This window comes from Herpailurus yagouaroundi, unplaced genomic scaffold (genome assembly GCF_014898765.1).
Source record: "Herpailurus yagouaroundi ecotype Mexico unplaced genomic scaffold, PumYag 28, whole genome shotgun sequence".
In the NCBI taxonomy this organism is placed as follows: domain Eukaryota; kingdom Metazoa; phylum Chordata; class Mammalia; order Carnivora; family Felidae; genus Herpailurus; species Herpailurus yagouaroundi.
The window spans coordinates 33184563-33198766 of NW_024412376.1; positions in this window are offsets into that span (position 1 = coordinate 33184563).

Sequence of the window (14204 nt, forward strand, 5' to 3'; positions counted from 1 at the left end):
ACTGTATTTCATAGGGCTTATCTGTTTTGACAATACATCGTATCTTTGTTGTTGAAATAAAGGCATACAAAGTGTTAACAAGACCTAAGTCTTATTGCAATCTTCACTGGCATGGTAATAAATCATAGTGATTTGTTTTTAAACTTTTTAAAAAAAAATTTAATCTTTATTCATTTTTGAGAAAGAGAGAGAGAGAGAGAGCAAGTGGGGGAGAAAGAGAGAGAAGGAGACACAGAACCTGAAGCAAGCCCCAGGCTTTGAGCTGTCAGCACAAAGCTTGATGCGGGGCTTGAACTCATGAACTGTGAGATCATGACCTGAGCCGAAGTCAGATGCTTAACCAACTGAGCCATCCAGGTGCCCCTGGTTTTAAACTATTTTTTATCCAAAGATACTTACATACTTTGCAATGATTATTTTCGTGGAAAGTGTGTGTGTGTGTGTGTGTGTGTGTGTGTGTTTACAGTTTTTCATCTTAATTTTTGCAGCTGGAGATGGAGTCAGGAAGTGAGAATGTGACATGACTGAATAATCTACATCACACACAGGAATGTAAAAACATTTGAAGAAAATCATGAGGTTCGTGTTTGGTTTCCATTCATGGAAAAGGCAAACTATTTGGCATGCATACGAATCTGCTTTTAAAATTAACCTATGAACAAATAAAGCCTATGTTCTTTCTTAAAAGCAAACTTCATTTCGACTATATCAAAGGTGTTTCCCAATATCTATTCAAAAAACCTAAACCATAAGTTCCCAGCAAAATCCTGGAATCAAAGCAGGTCATGAAACCCTCTACCTTCCATCCCCAGATTATTGCTGCTTCCAACAAGTATGATAACGGATGCATAAAGTCGCTAATATGCCAACTCATCACCCCTGCAGTGATAGCTTATCAACTTCTGATCCAGAGATACTTAAATACTTTAACAAGGAATGGCTTGAACCTTTCAGCCCAGACCATCGGCCCCTCAAGCTTCATAGGCAACCATCAGTCCCACACTCATCCCATGGAAATAAATTCATCAATGGCCCCAATAACCAGCCTACCACCTCATATCTAATAATTTGTCAGTGAAGTTTAAATAAAGCAATGCAGAAGTCAATATCCAAATTACTCTTCTAAGATCTCTCAAGTTTCCATTTGGCCAATGAGATGATTTGTGGCTTTTTAACCTCATGTAACCCATGGTTGGGTACCTGGATAGTGTCCTGATGTTATAGATGCAAATTCCTGGTATGTCTCAGAAATGCCCACCAAAAAGAATAAAAATCCACTAAATTTCCTTTTTGGTTGCTTAACCAACTGACTATAAAATTGGCTTCTAGAATTAACATTTGTATGTAGTTGATCTAGTTTATGAGTGTAAAAGATAATTAGAATAAAAAAAATGGACTTTGAGGCTGTCAAGTCTTCAAGGCAATAACTGGCTTTACAGCCTAACCTGTGTCTTAATAGAAACCTCAACCTCTTTTCTTCTTCCGTTAAATCAGTGAGTAGTTTAAACTAGATGATCTTTGAGATTTTTCCCAGCATGTCCATTTAAAACTTTGCATGAACACATTCACAGAGAGGGAAGACACTACCCATTGGGTGAGGATTCTGATGACCAGTTCAAACAAAAAAATCTGCCTTCCTATAACTTCCATTCATCAGTCCAGGTTCTGATCTGTGAAATGATTAAAATGATCTCCTTCAAATATTGGAAAACAACCCACAGATTTCCCCTACGTGTTACCTTCTGCAGGTAAAACTTACCAGCCCGTTGACTAAACTTCATATGTCATGGTGTGATCACTGTGTTCAACTGCTTGTCCTGAAACTGCATCACATATCGCAGACTGATCTGGATGTGGTGCTCTTGTCAAAGCAGCCTGTGTTTGCATTAGCTGGTCTAGCACCTTGTAAGAAAAGTGCAGTTCCTGTACTTCTAGGATCAGCACCGCCTGGAACTTGTTAGATATGCAGAAATCGGAGCCCTGCAACAGACCTACTGACTTAGAATTTGTATGCTAACAAGCCTCATAATGATTTATGTCCACATTGAATTTTGGGAAGCACTGACACGGTAGAATCATCTAAGTACTGGTGTACGTTGAGCTCATTGTCAACTGCAAACCACAAGCAAGTCAGAACTCTGAAACCCCGAGCTGATGCAACTGACTTCTGAAAAAGGAATGTATGTTAGACTGATGGTTGCCAGTAAATATATGCGATGCCCCTAGCCACCCTCTCTCTTGAAACTCTTCCTTTTCGGGGCGCCTGGGTGGCGCAGTCGGTTAAGCGTCCGACTTCAGCCAGGTCACGATCTCGCGGTCCGTGAGTTCGAGCCCCGCGTCGGGCTCTGGGCTGATGGCTCAGAGCCTGGAGCCTGTTTCCGATTCTGTGTCTCCCTCTCTCTCTGCCCCTCCCCTGTTCATGCTCTGTCTCTCTCTGTCCCAAAAATAAATAAACGTTGAAAAAAAAATTAAAAAAAAAAAAAAAGAAACTCTTCCTTTTCTTGTTTCCCAGGACACCTGCATGCTGATCCATGATCTGAGCATTGCATTTCAGTATCTCTTGTGCTGATTTCTGTCTACTCACTCTTGATTCTATATATGCTTTTTCCACACTCACCCCCTGCCCTTTCATGATTTCAACTGCCATCCATATTCTGCTTATTTTACATTCCATACCTCCGGCCTTGTTCTTCTGAAGTCCAGTTCAGTTCAACTGAACCATCCACCTGAATGTTCTACAGGTACCACTTAAATGGAATCCACCTTAACTGTCTCTTCTCCCAATTTCTTCTCTTCTTTTGTTTCTGTTAATTAGTTAACAGTATCTACCAAGTTATTAACTTGTGAAGCATTCTAAACCCTTCCCTCTCCAACCACACTGTTACATCTATCAACCACCCAGCACCATCAACTTTGTTGATGAATCAATCTTTCTGTACCCACTCTCACTGCTTCAGCTTAGGCCACCAATGTCTATCAAGCTTTATCATCAATTGCTTAACAAAATGTTTTTCCTCTTACCCATTATTACTCTCTCTGCACTACCTTTGCCCCTTTTCCAGCTCCCCCCTCCAGCCAAACACACAAATCACTTTTTATTTTATTAATTTTAATGTGTATTTATTTTGAGAAAGAGTATGCACATGCATGCTTTTGGGAGAGACAGAAAGAGAGGGAAATAGAGAATCTTAAGCAGACTCCACCCTCAGCACAGAGCCCAATACGGGGGCCCAAACTCACGATGGGAAGATCATGACTGAGCTGAAATCAAGAGTCAGACACTTAACCGACTCAGCCACCCACCCAGGCGCCCCTAACTTTTTCTGTAACGATGCATCTAACACAGATTCCTTCTCCCTCAAAAATCTCCTATGTTACATTAATATGACAATAAAGTTAATACAACTTTACAATGATTCCAGTCCTGACCTCTACTAAAACTATTCTATCAGCTGTTTCTTCCACCATGCATTGCCTCAGCTTAGTACCTTCATAAAGGTCATTTATTCTGACTTAAATGCCTTTCTCATTTTCTTTTATTGCAAAAACCTATTCGTCCTTCTAGACCTTGTTCAAATGTCACTTCCCCTGAAATGCCTTCACAGATTTGTGATGTTTCTATTCAGTGTTTGCTTTGTAGATTATACAAACGGAACACAACAGTTCCCTTGTGTTGTTCTGCAAGGGCTTTAAAGTGAAGTCGGTTCTGGTACTAACTACATGATCTTTGGCCATTTATTAATCATCTTGATTTCCCACTTTGCTCAAATGTAATTCAGAGATCAGAGTACAACTACTAAAACTTAGATTACATCAGTAAAGTATTAATCAAGGTGGCTGGTACACTGTAGGTGTTAAGTAATCATGTGTGCCTTATAAACACAATCATTTAGATTTGACTTAGTCTCCCCTTAGCAGATCGTGGACAACTGTCGGGAGGCCCTGGTCTAACCTGATGTCTAACGTTTGCAGCTAGTTCTGAGCCTACCATAGAATAGATGGTATGTTTGTTAAATTGAGATCCTGCTGAAATATTACATGTCACCTCAGTACCAATTTCATAATCCACATAAGGAAAAAAAATTCCCAAACCCCTTGGATGACACAGCCATCTATATGCATCATCCATCAACATTTAAAAATCTTCCTTTCTTTACCCAAATATTCCCTCCCCCTCCTTTTTTTTTCTTCTTTAAATGGAACATACCCTGCAATCTCTGTGATCACCTTATCCGTGTCATTGTACTCATATTTGTCATAGTCATAAAATTGTGTTTCTCAACCTATTACTGTTTCAATCTTCATTTTGTTTATTGACCATACTCTGTATTTATGTGCAGATATTTCAGTTAGAAAGATTACTCTTACCTATGTCCTCGGGCATTTGCTCCTCTGAGGTTCTTCCTAAGGAATACTTACACTTTTCAAAGTAGTCTGTTAATTTTCTTTTGTTTCAAGTTGCAAGCTATTCAACAGTGTGGCCAAATCACCTACCAGAAACCCCTTCCTGTACCTGTAAAAGGTAAATATCTACGAGTATTTTGAGATAGATTGCCTTGGAACTATCATAATGAAGATAAACAAACTCAATTTTGGTTAAACTCATGCAGAGAGGTTCCTGTGTGGCTCAGTCAGTTGGGCATCCAACCCTTTCTTGTTTTGGCTCATGTCATGATCCCAAGGTTGTGGGGTCAAGCCCTATGGCAGGCTCTATGTTGAGCGTGCAGTCTGCTTAAGATTCTCTCTCTCTCTCTCTCTCTCTCTGTGTCCCTTCCCCCTGTTCTCTCTCTCTCTCTTTCTATTAAAAATAAATTAAAATCCATGGGGAATTTTTCCATTAAGATAAATTTCCCCATCTTATATCTCAGCAAGCTTTTAAAGTTCAGAATTTATCGTGTATTGATAATGTGGAATCAAAAAGTAACTGTCAGGGATCCTTGTGCATAGGGATCACTCTGTTGTATCTTTCCATAAAAATAAGTTACTTAGATATGCAACTCTGCAATTGCTATGTAAATTAATGGGAAACAGGACTCAGTTATGGAATTTTCTCAGAAAATCAGTATAGCTCTCAATGTAAATGTGACCCTCCTCTAAAATTCTACCACTGAAATCTGCTTTCATATTTTAGCACTTGGAGCAAGAGCTCTTACACTGAGGTCCATGGACACACTTGGAATTATCTATGAACTTCATGATTTGTATGTGGACATTTTGTAAACACATGTATTGTCATTTTTCTTACTCTGTCGAAGGACTTGATGCAAAAAGTTTATGAGCCATCACAGACAGAGCTAGAAGACAAACAAGGTAGTAATGATTCTTTACTCTGTACATTTCTGGAGAGTAGAGATAGGAATAAGCCTGAATCTGGTGCTAAAGTATGTAGAGACTTATCTGTGACAAAAGGCCACAGAGTGGGATAGGATGATTTACTTAGAGATCATCTCTTTTACCAGCACCGGAGTTGTTAACTTGTATTTTAGTTCCAATGAAAACAGTCCCTACAAATCAAAGCCCTTGGGAATCAGGGTAGTAGCCTCACCATATGTAAAATGTAAAGTTCAAGGGATGCTTCAGTGCAAGGTGAATTTGACTTACAGAACCACAGGAAGAGTCTCCTGGATTAAGTTGCCAGATATATGTCAGTGATAATTACTAAGAAAGGAAACAGAACCCTCTTTGGTGATATTATGGGAGAGATGACAGACAGTGCAACAAAAGCTTAAGCACATTAGCTTCTGGTCAATTTTGGACTCACCTCCAACATTGCAAACTCCTAATTTTCACGTATTCAGAGGTAGAAGCTCTCTCCTCCCTATGAAAGTAAATCTCACCATGCGCTTCACAAAAAACCATGTGGCTCCGACAACATAGTCCAGGTTTAGAATAGAATCAGATAGGAAACGCATAATTGGTTGGAACATGACCTAATAGGTTTCTAACATGTTAGTAAACCATGTCCCTGATGTGATGTCTTCCACTTGGAATTTGGTTTCATATTTGTTTCAAAAAGTGCACACACATTCTTCAGGCCATTCAAACACAAAATGTACGTGCAATATATTCAGTTTTTAACATATGAAGCCTATGTGACAGCAGCAAGAATAAGCTTTTAATAAAGCCTACTACTGTAGTTTTGGAAGAGTGTTGACTAGATTTCTATTAATAAAATATTTTCCCTAATGTTAACTTTGGGCTTAATTGTTTGCCATTATCTCTTATAAATTTGGTTTCATAATGTCAATCCTTTCCCCCAGCTTTTTGCTATTAATATTGTATAATGGACGCTTACCCCATGGCATAAAGTTCTATAATTTAATTGAATGATTTTGTAATATTATGGTATGTGGATATACCATTATTTATTTGTATCTTCTCCTTCTATAAAAAAATTTGTTTCTTTTTGTTATTAAGTACACATCTTGGATATCCAGATAAATCGATCCCTATGATAAATATGGTGGTTGGCTATTGTTCTAAATCCATTATGAATAAATTACAATGAAACATATGTGTGTTATTTATTAGTAATAATGATACAAATAATGCAGGTTGTTTTTGTAGCAGAAGGGGTCTTTTTCACTGAGTCATTCCATAGCCCCTGCTATATTCCTAGCGGGCAGAAACCTTCTGTCTACAGCTTGAATCATGCATAGTATCAGGACGTAATAAAATACTTTGATCTCTTTTGAGAATCTTTATTGTTCAAATATTCCATTAACATTGGAACTTAATTTTTTAAATATATTTTTAATTAAGTGGATAATCCACATGTTTCTTGTATGCAGACTGCTACTTCATTTAAATGATTTTCTCTTTTTTGTCTCTTAGAAATTACTTCAGTTTAAGTATAGAGACCATTAAACTACAGGGCTTTTGTTTTTGTTTTGGTTTTTGGTTTTTTGTCTGTTTAGCTTGATAATTTTCATTATAATTTTAATAATTAAGTTAATTAAAGTATCTGACAATATGGATCACCTTTGTTGTGTAGTTTTAATTACATGCTTGTCATTAATACAGGAACAAAACTACGTGAATTTTCCCTAAAGCTTATTGAAGATTTTTTCTCCTTATATGTCAAGTAGGGAATTGATTGCGTATTTGCAGCGTTTGTAGCAATGGGTAGACCTAATCTAGGCAGTAATACTAAAAACCCACAATGTAAACTTTAAAGGGCTATCACAGCTTAACAGAGAACTGTAAAACCTCAAAGGGAATGAGAAAAATGATTGTTTAAACCACAATGAGAAACAGGTGCCGGCTGTGAAAACTTCCCTTAAAAAATCTTGGAGATTTTGCATTCAGGTATTTGTTTCTTTAATGCCGAGATAATCTCAGCATTTTGTACAAGCAGCAGTGAGGAATAAAATCTGCTTTATGACCTTGTGGATTTGCTAACATTCCATTCATAGAATCTGAGCCCATGTGCCTGCACACACACATACACACACACACAAGTGCACACATGTCCACATACACACACGGTGTCACGCATACACACAGCATGCACATGCACCATATCAAAATGGGCATAATGTGAAGTTTAGAAAAAAGGGATTCCATATAGATTATTATTTTCTGAAAGTGCTGAATAAATTTTGGAGCTATGTCCGACACTTAATGGGTACTCGGTATTTGTTGTCGACTCGTTGAGTAAATACTTGAGTTAATAAATGAAAATACTAACATAAAACAAGAATATTATGAGAGTTTAGGGGCGCCTGGGTGGCTCAGTGGTTTGGGGGTCCGGCTTTGGCTCGGGTCATGATTTCACGGTTCGTGGGTTTGAGCCCGTGTCAGGCTCTGTGCTGACAGCTTGGAGCCTGGAGCCTGCTTTGAATTCTGTGTCTCCCTCTCTCTCTGCCCCTCCCCTGCTCATGCTCTCTCTGTCTCTCAAAAATAAATAAATGTAAAAACAATTCTTTTAATTGTATATGCCCAAAGTAAATAAATTCAAGGCTCTAAAATACTCACTTTTTTTTTAAATTTTTTTTTTAATTTTTTTTTTCAACGTTTATTTATTTTTGGGACAGAGAGAGACAGAGCATGAACGGGGGAGGGGCAGAGAGAGAGGGAGACACAGAATCGGAAACAGGCTCCAGGCTCCGAGCCATCAGCCCAGAGCCTGATGCGGGGCTCGAACTCACGGACCGCGAGATCGTGACCTGGCTGAAGTCGGACGCTTAACCGACTGCGCCACCCAGGCGCCCCTACTTTTTTTTTTTTTAAAGGAGGTAGGCAGGAGGAAACTTCTGGAGATGATGGATATGTTTATTACTTTAATTGTGGTGATTATTTCACAGGGTGTATGCATATAGTCAAACCCATCAAATTACTGTATACATTAAATATGTGCAGTTTTTGGTGTATCAATTTTATTTCAAAAATGCTGTTAACAGGATAAAATTTTAGATACTCAAAGTAAATTTATGCTCTAAAACATTGATGTTTAATGTTTCCTTGACAAACCCTGTAGAATCTGTGTTTTATTTCAAGTAACTCAATGTTGCCTTGTATCAAACATACGGATTAAATTAGTGTTTAAGATATGCTTTGCATACTGGCACCTGGGTGGCTCAGTGAGTTAAGCCACCGACTTCAGCTCAGGTCATGATCTCACGGTTCACGAGTTCGAGCCCCACGTCAGGCTCTGTGCTGACAGCTCAGAGCCTGGAACCTGCTTCAGATGCTGTGTTTCCCTGTCCCTCTGCCCCTCCTCCACTCATGCTCTGTCTCTCTCTGTCAAGAATAAGTAAACATTAAAAAAATTTTAAAGAAATATATGCTTTGCATATAAGATTTACCTATCTGCCATTTTTTCATGTTGTGTCCCCACTTTAATAACTTTCTTTCTGTAATATGTCTACATCCTGGCTTAAATAAAACCTGCAAGCACATTGTGATTCTCAAACCTAAAAAAGTGATTTTTAAAAGTTTTGGGCCCATTAACTTCTTTTATTACTGTTTCTCAGTGCTATAGTATAAGGAGAGACACTTTCTAATTAGGAAAAAATTGATGTTTCTTCTTTTTTCCATTTTAGTAGTTCAATATTGTACATTACCATAGGGAGTTAAATTAGTAATATTGTATTTCTAAGAGAATTTCCTTTACTCCTTTGTACCTAAATGAGAAGTAGGGTTGCTTCATTTCCCTTGACAAAAGTTTGGAAGCCAGAAAGAGCCTCTGTTAAATAGTTTTCAACTCTGAAATCTGCATTTCATATATTAAGCTACCTCCTTAATGCACTTTTATGAATGAATTGAGCTCCCTACCTCACTTCTTTCTGATGGCTAATGATTTCCATAAAACTGATTTCTAGCATCTGCCTATATTTTACGACTATTTCATTGCTGTATTTCGGAGAAAATGTTTCTTTTGGTAATTTCTGCACCCCTAGAAGATATTTCTGGTAACAGTAGTTCGAGCCATTGTGAAAGGCAATAAAGTATATGAAGGTTTAGAAGTAGGGCTCTAAGGTCAAAGAGAACACGGTTCAAATCCCAGCCATACCAGTTATCAGTCATGTTACCTTGGAGAAGGCAATTAACCTCTGGAAGTCTGGGAGTCCTCAACTCATAAAAGGAAAGGGATAGAAACAATACTACCTTTTCAATGATTTAAAAAAACATTTTTAATGTTTATTTATTTTTGAGAGAGAGAGAGAGACACAGAGCATTAGCTGAGGAGGGGCAGAGAGAGGAGGGGAGACACGAAATCTGAAGCAGGTTCCAGGCTCTGAGCTGTCAGTACAGAGCCCCATATGGGGCTCGAACTCACAAAAACCATGAGATCATGACCTTGGCCAAAGTTATATGCCCAACCTATTGAGCCGCCCCCCTTTTCAAGTATTTTAAGAGTTAAATGAGGGGTGCCTGGGCGACTCAGTCAGTTGAGCATCCGACTCTTCATTTTGGCTCAGGTCATGATCCCAGGGTCACGGGATCAAGTCCCATGTCAGGCTCTTCACTGAGTGTGGAATCTGCTTGAGATTCTCCCTGTCTCCTCCTCCTCCTCCTCCTCCTCCTCCTCTCCCTCTCTAAAAAACAATAAAAAAAAAAAAAAAGAATTAAATGAGAAAGTCCACAGAAGCTACTTGGTCTAGTGCCTAGAATAATGTATGCACACAGAAAACATGAGCTATTTGTATTTTTATTATTAGTTGCATTCATATTTCTATATTTGTTTTGCTACCTGACTTTGTAATTATCCTTAAAGTTGTAGTGTCTCGTGGCTGTTCACTTGACCACTTGTTCTCCTCACTGTGAAGTGCAAGCAAGCTTCATGGAGCTCTTGGGTCCTGATATAAATAATGCTGACGCCTTTTCTCTTCACATTCTTGGAAGCGATTTCTTCTGATCACAAGTGATGAGCTATCTGCCTCTCTCTGCAGCTCTCCGTGGTTGATAGGGTGGTGGGAGCTTGACATAACTGAGCCATCGCTTCAGGATTTTTTTTAGAGGATTGTATCCAATCTTGGGGTACCATCATGTTCCAAGTGGCCATGGAGCCCTGTGGTCATATCAGAGAGAAAGCCAAGGGGATGCTTTGAAGGGAGACATGAGGCCCAATGGCTTATGAGATATAGGTGTGAGCGTATTTGTTGAGAGAGAAGACTGTGCAGGGAGGTGAGCCTTCTAGAGATGTGGAGAATAGTTTTAAGACTACTGAATGAGTAGAGGAGTTCTGCCTGTGGGCTCACAGAGGGCAAGAGAGAAATGTGAGGGGCTACAAAACACAGAGATTAGTAATATTACTAGGCACACAATGCTTGGCTTCCTGTGAGACTCCTTATATTCTCAGAACCCATGTGAAAAGTCACTGCTTTAAACATTATATGTTACTACTTTTCTGATACTGAAATATAGATGTCTCCCGGAACTGAGAATTTCTTTAACTAGCATACATAAAATAGAATGTCACAAAGGCTTATTTCCAAAAATAAGAAGGATTCAAACAGAAAAAAAGCAGTTGAAATATTTCTAGATGAAATTATGTGTTTTAACTCACTTGACCTTTCACTCTTCTATGATGTAACAGTACATGATTTAAATGACCCCATTTTCCCTTTAGCACATTTCATGGCAATCAATTGTTTTCATGATGTGTCCCCTATTGAAAGAAAAGTTTCTTAAAAAGAATTAGTAGGTCTTATTCCCCTAGTGTGATCCCCAGGGCCTGAAACAACAGTTGGTGAATATTGAAACAAAACAAAAAACCCTGAAATCATACTTGGAGGTTTAGGTGTTTTGTTTGGTTTTGGTTTTGTTTTTTTCTTTTTCCCCCCAACAATTCTATACATTTCTCAGTGCTTGTCAGCATAAATCTACTCTTAATCCCTTCTATCTATTTCATTCATCCCCCCACCCACCTATCCTCTGGCAACCACCCGTTTGTTCTCTGTATTCAAGAGTCTGGGATTTTTGGTTGTTTGTTTGTCTCTTTTTTCCTTTTTTTCCCCCTCTTTGTTTTATTTCTTAAATTTCACAAATGAGTGGAATCATTTGGTATTTGTTGTCTCTGAGTGATTCATTTCACTTAGCATTATACCCTCAAGATTCATCCATGTTGTTGCAAATGGCAAGATTTCATTCTTTTTTTGGATGAGTAATACACACACTCACACACACACACACACACACCCCACATCTTCTTTATCCATTCATCTGTCAATAGACATATGTTGGCTACTGTAAATAATATTGCAATAAACATAGAGGTACGTATATCTTTTCAAATTAGTGTTTTCATTTTGTTTGAGTAAATACCCAGTAGTAGAATTACTGGATTGCACGGTATTTGTATTTGTAATTTTTTTAAGGAATCTCCATACTGTTTCTTTTTTTTACAATATTTGCAGTTTTTTTTTTTTTTTTTTTTTTACCAATTTGCATTCCTTCCAACAGTGTACAAGATTTCCTTTGTCTCCGCATCCTTGCCAATGCTTATTGTGGTTTTTTTCTTTTAGCCATTTGAAGGTATCAGGTGATATCTCATTGTGGTTTTGATTTGCATTTCCCCAATGACAGGTGATGTTGGGCATCTTTTCATGTGTCTGTGGGGCATCTGAATATCTTCCTTGTAAAAATGTCATCTGCCAATTTTTAATTGGATTATTGGGGTTTTTGGTGTTGAGCTGTGTAAGTTCTTTATATATTTTGGATACTAACCCTTTATTGGATATGCCATTTGCAAGTATTGTTTCCCATTCAGTAGGTTACCTTTTTGATTTATTGATAGTGTATTTTGCTGTGCAAAAGGTTTTTATTTTGATGTATTCCCAAAAGTTTAATTTTGCTTTTCTTTACCTTGCTAAAGAAGACATATCTAGAAAAATGTTTCTATGGCTGATGTCAGAGAAATTACTACTTATGCTTCCATCTAGGAATTTTATGGAGTTAGGTCTTACATTTAGGACTTTAATCAATTTTGAGTTAATTTTTGTGTATGGTATGGACTTTAATCAATTTTGAGTTAATTTTTGTGTATGGTATAAGAAAGTGGCCCAGTTTTATTTTTTTTACATGTAGCTGTCCAGTTTTCCCAACACTATTTATTGAAGAGACTGTCCTTTCCTCATTGTATATTCTTGCCTCCTTTGCCAAAGATTAATTGACCATAAACCACATGGGTTTATTTCTGGACTGTATTCTGTTCTGTTGATCTATGTGTCTGTTTTTGTGCCGGCACCATACTGTTTTGATCACTACAGCTTTGTAATATAACCTGAAATCTGGGATTGTGATGCCTCCAGTTTTGTTCTTCTCTCTCAAGTCTAGGGCTCCACTGGCAGAAGCTTAGCAGCCCATACTAGTGCAAGTCTGCAATCTCTTTTTGGAAATACTATGAGCCAAGTATGTTTTGAATTCAGAATATTTTAGATTTTAAGAAGGCAAAATGGTGGGACATATTCTGGATATTGCATACTAACCCCATTAGCATCTCGGGAAGCCCTCCAGAAAAAAAGCACATTAAAAGCTCAGTAGCAAAAGGTATAAGTAAATAAATGAATACATAAATAAATGAATATATACGATAAATGATATGTGAGTTCAGGTTATGTGTTTCTACCCATTAAGCTAAGTTCAAGTCAGGTTTTACAGTCAAATGAATTTAAAAATTCTTCTGGGTTTCAGATATTTTTGGATTTAGGAGCTGAAGATAAGGGTTTATAGGCTTAGAATAGCTTCTTTGCATAGCTCTTTCTTGTTTTTCAAATCCTTTTTCCACCATTACTGTGTCTCAATTAGAGTAGATCCAGTGTTTCTCTTTGAATATAAGTAACTTATAACATTCTCTTTACACTCCTGAAATAAAGCACAGAGATAATACAATGTGTCTAAAGGAATAGGTTTTAGAAAAATTGGTATGAAGTCCTAATATGCAAAATAGAAATAAGAGAAATGGATAATTAAAAAATGCAGTGTAACAACATGTAAGTGTTTAAAATCTGAACCACTAAAAAATATAACAAAGCAGTCCAGTATCTGTACCTGTGGTTAGAATCATTATGATTGTGCCAGCTGCAAATGTAGAGGTGGTTTATCGGCCACATCTGGAGCAGTGTTCCCAAGGGAACGACTTGCCAAATACTAAACAACCCTTGGAAGATTATAGTATAGATGTATACCACACACACATACACACACACATACATACTACGTATCATTATATGTATAACCTACAAAATTCTGTTGACAGCTATTTTCCTACAAAAATTGCTGTTTCTCAAATCACCTAAAAAGAACTTTGCAATTGTACATAAAATGCTCAAGGCCAGATAATTCCAAGCTGGCTTTCCTTCTAAAATGAGTGGCAGGGTATTGGAAATGGTGTGGAATTTGAGCAGTTTGGCACGCCCCGGGACTGCGCTGTCCTTCACACCACGAGACAACTCTCACCCCTGGCTCTTCCCACTAAATGTCAGCAGCGCTCTACTCATCATGTTGACAACAAAAGCTGCCCCCACACATTTGCCAAATGCCCTCTGCCTCCCATGAGAACCACTGGCCTATCTCATCCTGACGACCACCCAGTCAACGTATCTTTTCTCACGTGGTACATGAGGCCACCGAGGAACAGAGAAACTTATCAGGCTGTTATTCCTGACTTTCAAAGCAGGACTCTACCTGACAGACATTCTCACTTCTTGTTCAGCTGTCTCCTCCCTGTATAGGCCAATACTTCGGAGTCTTTAATCTGA